The following is an 8,165-nucleotide window of genomic DNA, read 5'->3' as shown; positions in this document are numbered from 1 at the left end:
ATATTTTTATACCTATACTTACAACGTTCACAATTTTTCTGTAGTGTATTTAGTATCAGCATTGCACCCGTGCGAAGCCGGGCGGGTCGCTAGTAATATATTAAGATTACAATTGAGATAAATATTGCTTTAATGCATTTTTGAATACAGTTATTGATATCAATGTTATTACAGTTATTGAAATCAATACAATATGTTGTCTCAAGATTTAGTAATTCTATTACAGAACAGTTTGTAATAACATACCGCGATTCAAAGAGTATTTAAAAATTGCGACTATTTCAAAAGGAAAACAAATCAAGATAATCAAGCTGAACTTAGCATAGCGTGCGAAACGTTGCGAAAATAATATCGCTCATTTGCTTCTATAACGTGACAAAGTCAAAATCTCAATTGTTGGGAAAACGCATTTGAAAGTTTAAAATTCCTGTAACTTTTTAATTATTATGCTTAGACTATTCAGCTCAATACAACATTTTAAAACGTTCTCGTTTTTTTGAATCAAATTGTATTCAGAACAATAAGTCGGTTATTAAATTTATTATGATTATTTATTTCAGAAAGGGCCCTTCTTGTTGCGTTTTTCTTGTAAAAAGTGTGCAGTATTGCGTTACAAACAGATATGTATCATTTTTCTTGAAAAAAAAATTGAATAAAAATCTAAAACTTTACAAGTTATGTCGTATTGTTACGTTTTATTGATAATCAGTAATCTAAATGTATTGGAAATTTTAATTAAAACGTGTTACTGTAGTAGAAATCTTTTTATTTTTGTACTTTGTTTTACAAAATGAAAGATATTTTTGCGAAATTATTGTGTAACTTTCTCTGAAATACAAGTAATATACACATTTAAAAAAAATATACAATTATAACCAGACATTAATATTTTTTGTTTTACTTTTACTCACAAACGTTGGCAATTATAATATTACGACCCGCCCCGAATTCGCACGGGTGCAATCCTGATACCATCGATTTTTCTGAAGACTTTTTCATGTGTTAAATACTTAGTAGGTAAATTATTTTGATAAATCTCGTAGGGTTCAGAATGCATTTGCAATGCAGGCGGAAAATAATGTAATTATTTACAACATCACATTAGAAACGTCAAAAATAACAGTTCATTCACCTATTTATGGATGCTATTATACAATATACATATAAACCTTCCTCTTGAATCACTTTATCTGTTAACAAAAACTGCATCAAAATTGCAAAACGCATTCGGTCGGGGAAAACGACTTTGTTTTATATTTTGCTTATCTCAGTAATATTAGGAAACTAATCTTTATTGCGGGTCCCGGTCATACATAAATCAAATAAACATATTAGCAAAACAAATCACAGGTTCTTGTCTCGAGACAGCTTCTTGATCTCTCCTAAATTCCAGTAATCTTTCAGTATTTCACGGTGTTGTTCTTCGGAAAAAAAATTGACACTTGAAAATGCAGGTTTCCTTGCAGGATTCTCTTTTAGTTGACGGGGCGGCACAGTTTTTTTTGTGATGCTTTCGATTCGTAGAACTGTCTTGCATTTTTTAACTGATATTTTTTTTTTCATATTTCTTTATTCAGTGGTATTTTTTACTCGTTTATGCTATAAAATAAATTGATTGTTTAATTCATTTGTATTTCGAGAATCGGTATGATCTTTTCGTTTTTCTAACTTAAGTGAATGTAAAATAAAATAATGAATATTTTCTCGTACAAGATTTACAAGCTTCCTAGACCGTGATTCCATCTGAAAAATAAATTAAGTAATCAGACAACATTTTTATCATTTATAATGCATCATTGTAGCGTATTCGTTGTAAAAATGTATTATTTTTTATCAAGAATGTGTTAACTTGAGATAACCAACATAAATACCAAACATTTTGTACTTTTATTATCAACTGTAACGGAACATCTTAAATTAACCAACAAAAAACATTGTTTATTTCAGCAACAACGGGACAATCCTATGTAAACCATAGCATGCGAATACTATTTTTACTACAATAATGACCCACATACAAATGTCCCGTTATAGCTGCAAATATAAATCAGTAAAAAAACAAAAAGCTGTACTTACCTTTCAGCAAAACCGTGATACAATAAGCTGTTACGTTTTTACCGCAATCGGGCAGCAGTTTCCTTCTCAAGGGAGCAGCGACAACTGACTTAAACCGTTCTTGCATTAAATTCAAGAGCAAAAAGAGATTTCGCTAAACCGATAGTCGCCGACCTTTTCCCTCATAACTCGGTCATTTTTGGAGCTAGAAATATCGCGTTTTAACAGCAGGTAGAGCGCGATGCGACGGATTCTACTGTATCTTTATTCCATAACGATACATATGCTCGTTAACACGTTCTTGTCGCAAATGAGCGATATGTAGGTATAATGAATAAATCGCGTTTTCAATCCGTTACAATCTTTAATTCCTAAATGAATTTAGCATTTTAGTCCATATTAACTCATCTTACAAGACATCAAGGTGCTATTTCAAACATAACATAGTATAATGTAATGCAGGTGTAAGATTCATCTTGGCGGTGGCCCAGAAGATGGTATCTCATCTTATTTATAATCTGCATTGGAGTATTGCGTATTTCACTGTAATACTGTATTATGTAGCTGTTAACTGAAGGTTTAAGTTAGGAATAATTTAATTTAATGTAATTAATACAACTAAACTGTGTTATGAATATGTGCAATAATAAACACGATTGCTTAAAGATAGAGTTTGTACAATTTTGAGATCTAATATGCTTCAGAATAATATAAACTCAAACTGAAACATTAATTATTTATTCAATTAGACTTCTTCTAGAAGCACTTTTGAATCGTCATTACATATTTTTAAAATTTACCACCGATTCGGAAAGCAGTATCTATGGAGAAGAACCGGCCATAAACTCTATAGTTTCTCTTTTAAAATCATTGTTCTCATTGTTTCATTGAGTTTAGGCACAATTCTTATCCTGAAATTCTAGAAAGATCCGCGAACACTACGGTGAAGAAAAAAACGTCCTAAATTATCAAGAGATAACCCACTTGCCTACTATTAAGAATCGATCAGTAAAACGGATGTAAAATGAATCCGTCCCTTGCCCCAGAATAGGACACGGGCTTTTACACACAAAAATGTTTTGGGAAATCCCGAGTGGGTCTCGTCTCTTTTAAATACGAACAAATCTTGTTGATGCTGTATTTTAAATTAGAAATAAGTTATTTAATCTTTTTTGGGAACTGTGTGTATCTATAGTTATATTATAGGTTTATTCAGTGAATTCAGAATTGTTTCTATGTATTATTATGTAGTTATAATAGGCATAAAACATTTATACTATACTTAAATAACAATTTCTCACCCAATATTTAACACGTGTAATAAACAACTAAACATAATATTATATAACATATTGTTTATTATAGAAGGAGGAAAGTCAAACTGTCGAAACATACATTTGGATGAGGATTTATAAAGTACTAGCGGTCCGCCCCGGCTTCGCCCGTGGTTACATATTTACGTTTTCTCTACATAAGAACCATCCTCGTACTTCAAGGAATACAATAAAAAAAAATATCGAAATCGGTTCAGTCGTTCACACGTGATGCCGTGACAACACGAAACGGGATTCATTTTTATATATTACTAGCTTTCCGCCTGCGGCTTCACCCGCGTTTTCAAAGAAAAACCTGTTCCCGTAGGATTTCCGGGATAAAACCTATCCTATGTTCTTTCTCGGGTATCAAAATATTTTCATGCAAATTGGTTCAGTAGTTAAGTAACAGTAAGCGTGATTGAGTAACAGACAGACAGACAGAGTTACTTTCGCATTTATAATATTAGTATGGATTACCTTCACTTTATTTTGTACCACGTGTAACTTAATCTTTTTAACTAAGAAAAAAACAATATTTCGTTTTTTTATATAATAATAGAATCTGCTTGCTCCCCGCTTCACCTGGATTTCCTAGAGATATGAAATATCGTACATTACTCGGTAAGGATGTTAGATTCTACTGCTGAAAACATTTATGAAATCGCTCCAGTAATTTTTAAAGTGAAACTTTTAAGTTTTATTACATCGTCTCAAACTTTTTGGTCTGTGTAGCGCATGTCGCGTACGTATCGCGGCTGCCGAGTAGGTATCTACTCGGCAGCCGACCGTCATGCGACATGCGCTACACAAAGCAGTGTTCGGAACCGTTCGAACAGTTTCACTTTTACCGTGGTTTCATAAAACCACACAACATTTTTTTTGTGAAAACATTATAAACATACATATAAAAACACAAATGTTTCCTCTTCATAACATTCGTTTAGAAAACCAAAAAGTATTGATATTTCTACCTACATTTCCTTTATGGTTTTTAATCATACCAATATCATAACTTTCTTGACTCTCATAGAAATTTTACTACCTAATGCACTTAAACTTCAGTTTATAATCAGTCAATTACAAACTTTCAACAATATACCACACTCGCCAGGGAATTCCAGACTTTAAACCTAATAAATATATAGCCGAGTGTTGTAAAATAGTGACTTAAACTTTACTTTCCTCTTTCTAGGTCAATCAAGTTGGTTCAAACTCAATTTAGGAACACGAAGAACGTTTTAGGGGACTGCACGATTGGGTATCGTGATGCTTTCTCTGACGTTCTAGAACATTTTCTCGACTGGGATTTGGTGACTTCGTCTGCAGTCATAGGTACCAGCTATGAGCTATTATAATTATTGTCATAGGCTAGGGAGTATATTTCAAAAACTGTTTAAACTTACCAAGTTTATTCCATTGAAATATCTATCTTTTAAGAAAAAATAAGATGTATTTTGATAGCAAGAAACATGGCTTGTGTGGTTGATAATATCTTCGATATTCGGTAAAACATAAATTATAGAGTCTATTTTAAAAGTGTAACACTAGCTTGTTAATATTATTATCTGACGAATTCTTAGAATGGTTGATAAATAACATTATGGAGAATAATAATTATAGATTATAAATACTACATCTGGGAACATTACGCGTATTAAAACAGAAGATACAATACCTTTGAGATAACACCTTTCTAAGGGAGCTTATTCACTGTAAAGGGTGCTAAAATTACTAATAATGAAAACATACAATTAAGTCATCAATCTCAATTAATAACAATACAGTGGATTTATGCCATTTGTCAGACGCTCAAACACCTATTAGGCTTAGCTTCAAGATGCTACTTGACAACCAATGATGGATTGATATCTCCTCTAGTTGCTATGTGAGCTGATCCATCGAATATTGATTGGCGTATATTGTTGTGGTGTAGTGTAGTGGAAAATGTGTTTTGTCGTGATTTGTTTATCGAAGATTGGGAAAACGTATGTAAAGGTTTGATATGTTTTCTGTCGAGATTCTAAGTGGGTTTGGTTTTGACGGTTAACTAGCTTCAAAATAATATACTTTGATCTTAGCTAAAAGACCGAGATATTATATAATTATATGTATAAGTAGGGTATGGATAATATATTAATTTTTATAAATGCCATTAATTCATCTAAAGCTAAATTTATTATTCACAATGGTAACTATACACAAGATGGATTTCGAAAAATAATATTAAATTCGACTTAGACACTCGAAATTCTAGATCTAAAGAAAACGGCAACTCACTTTCTGTTATTACATCTTAAACCAATTTTATGGCTCGACCCTGAGGGCGTCAAAGTTTAAAGAAAAATACCTAAGTTGTACCAATTAAAACTTTACTTTTGCCGTAAAATTAATTAAACACCATCTGTGACAGGAAGCGTTGAAAAAGTATAGGTACTCTATTTAATTACGATTAAGTTTTGAAGATAAAAGTTAGATTATTGTCTTGGGAATGACTCGATTAGATTTTGATGGGAAGAATAAGTCAACGAACTGGTGGCATGGATAATATGAATCAATGTACCTATTACAAATTTATGTCAAAAAGTATCAAAATATAATGAAATGGATAACAGGGACATTAACATTGTAATGTTGAACAGACATTTATCATGACATTTTAGAGCAGTATTAATTCCAGTGTGAAAAAGTGACAGAGCTATTTAGGTCGTCTAGCTTCATCACTTTCCCACACTAAAAAAAAACGTGTGGCACTCGGGGACTGCCGCGGTAAAGCTATTGCATAGCATGCCTTCAAGCCACACCTCCGTGTCCGTCGGAGTGGGGAGCGTGAGGTTTTTTCGTTACGGAATTTCTGGATTCGGTCCCCGTGCCGCGATAGAAGCTATGCAATAGCTTAATTAATATACTGCTTTTAGACATAATAGTAACCTCCCCGCTTAATCCTATCATATTGTCTACACCTCTATTGCTTTACAAAACCGATAAAGGAGATTTTACTGAAAAAATTACCAAGTTTTTGCAATATTATCGCAGCCATTCATCAGCTGTAATAACAGATGTTTGAAGCACTCATTTATCATACAACACAGAGGCGTGACGTTGTAGTTTTCTTTCACATAATTCTTCACGTAATCGGTCAGTGTAGGCCCATCGGTCAAGGGCTGCAATTACTATTTACTTTTATGTTGCTATCTTTTCATGGTATAACATGTGTGGCCATCTATTATCCTGTTGTAAATATGATACAATTCTTATTTTGTCTCTTAGTCTTTTAGACAAATATGTCTAGTTAAATTTGATAGAAAAATTTCACGTATATTTTGCATGTTTATAACAAAGATTAAGATTAAGATAAAAAATGGTATTTAGGATTCCAAGTATGCACCATCATAGTAGTATTGTGATATCATTGCTTTTACTTCAAAAGCAATATTGTATAGCGGATTTAACCTGGTTAGAACTAACAAAGCATAGGCGGATAGCCATTTTGTTATTTATTTTTGCTCAGGGATTGAGTAACATACATCGAATTTTTATATATTAAAAAAAAAATCTTTTAGTACGATACATAGTTTTAAATATCATAGAGCCGATATAGAAGAACCGGCCTGTCTTGTGGTGGCGCCTAAATGATCGATTTTTAAGCATTTATAAGCATCTTAATGCTAATTTAAAACATTCTTACAATGTAGACGATAAACTTACATTTAAAAGTTCCATTAGTCGTGCTATCTATACAAAAATCGTGATATTCCTTATTAATAGCTATGTAAAAACAAGCCAAAGTTATTTATTCGGCGAGATAGCGGGACGGATGTGTGGCCACATAACTCAGGGTCTAGCGTCCGTCATGATAACAGCTAATGGAGAGCGGGAAAAATTATCTTCATGTTCTGGTATACTTTAGCTATAGTTAGAGGAAATAAAAACATCCATAGTTCTATTATACGTATGCCCACACGGATAAGGTTATATCTATATTATGGTCTCTATATGAATTCTTTAAGAATGTTTGAGCAGTATTAGATGAAACCTGTGTGTATGGGTAATGGGTATACTGCCAGCGTTGAGACTGTTTATGGTTGACTACCTACTTAACATCAGGTGGCATTTCTTTTGCTTTCTCTGCAATTGAATATATCTAAAATATTAAAAAAGACATTTGATATATTTTTATTTCTTTTATAAACTATTCAAATAACTATTCATGAACTTTTGTTCAGAAGCTTTTCGTGAATTTTACGATTTTAGGTAAAGGGAACAATTTGCAAAGTTTCGTGTCATTCACATCTAATCTGAACTAATACATAAATATATTAAGAGGATATTTTGAATATAATACACAATGATAAGACAAACTACAGGTAACATTATCAGTTTATATTCTCCCAATATAAAGCAGAACTTCAACGAGCAGAAATATGAAATTTAAATTTGGTAAATTTCGTAAAAGTCAAAGGGAATAAAGTATGAAATTGTACCGTCACATTGCAATAGAAGTTTCCAAGAAGGAAATATCAATATTTCAATATATGGGGTATTGTCGACGCAAGAGCTTTTGATAGATGTCAGATCTGTCAATTATGTATAACTTGAGAGCAAGTTACATGAAATATTCATGGTCTTTATGGAAATACGGTCAATGTTTTAAAGAATACATACGTTATTTGGAGGAACATAAGTAACCTGAAAGAAGTCGAAAAATTTAAGCGTATGGTTAAATTTAGTGTATTTTTTTTAATAATAGCAGCATCAGCAGATATATCAACAAATCATAATCATATTTTGTTTAAT

At 32.1% G+C, this 8,165-nt stretch overlaps 1 long non-coding RNA gene across 1 annotated transcript; it reads right to left on the bottom strand.

The window, feature by feature from the left end:
• Positions 1-344: 344 nt before the first annotated feature.
• LOC149486753 (uncharacterized) lies at positions 345-2,353 on the bottom strand. Its single transcript, XR_016315986.1, has 2 exons — positions 2,077-2,353; positions 345-1,743 (listed from the first exon to the last, which is right to left on the bottom strand). It is a non-coding gene; the product is annotated as an uncharacterized LOC149486753 (long non-coding RNA).
• Positions 2,354-8,165: the final 5,812 nt, after the last annotated feature.

Source organism: Colias philodice, chromosome 8, assembly GCF_061535455.1.
Source record: "Colias philodice isolate Cphi_HAF_F1 chromosome 8, ilColPhil1 Martin Lab GWU primary, whole genome shotgun sequence".
NCBI classification, from domain to species: domain Eukaryota; kingdom Metazoa; phylum Arthropoda; class Insecta; order Lepidoptera; family Pieridae; genus Colias; species Colias philodice.
This window is presented reverse-complemented; position numbering and strand designations above follow the sequence as displayed.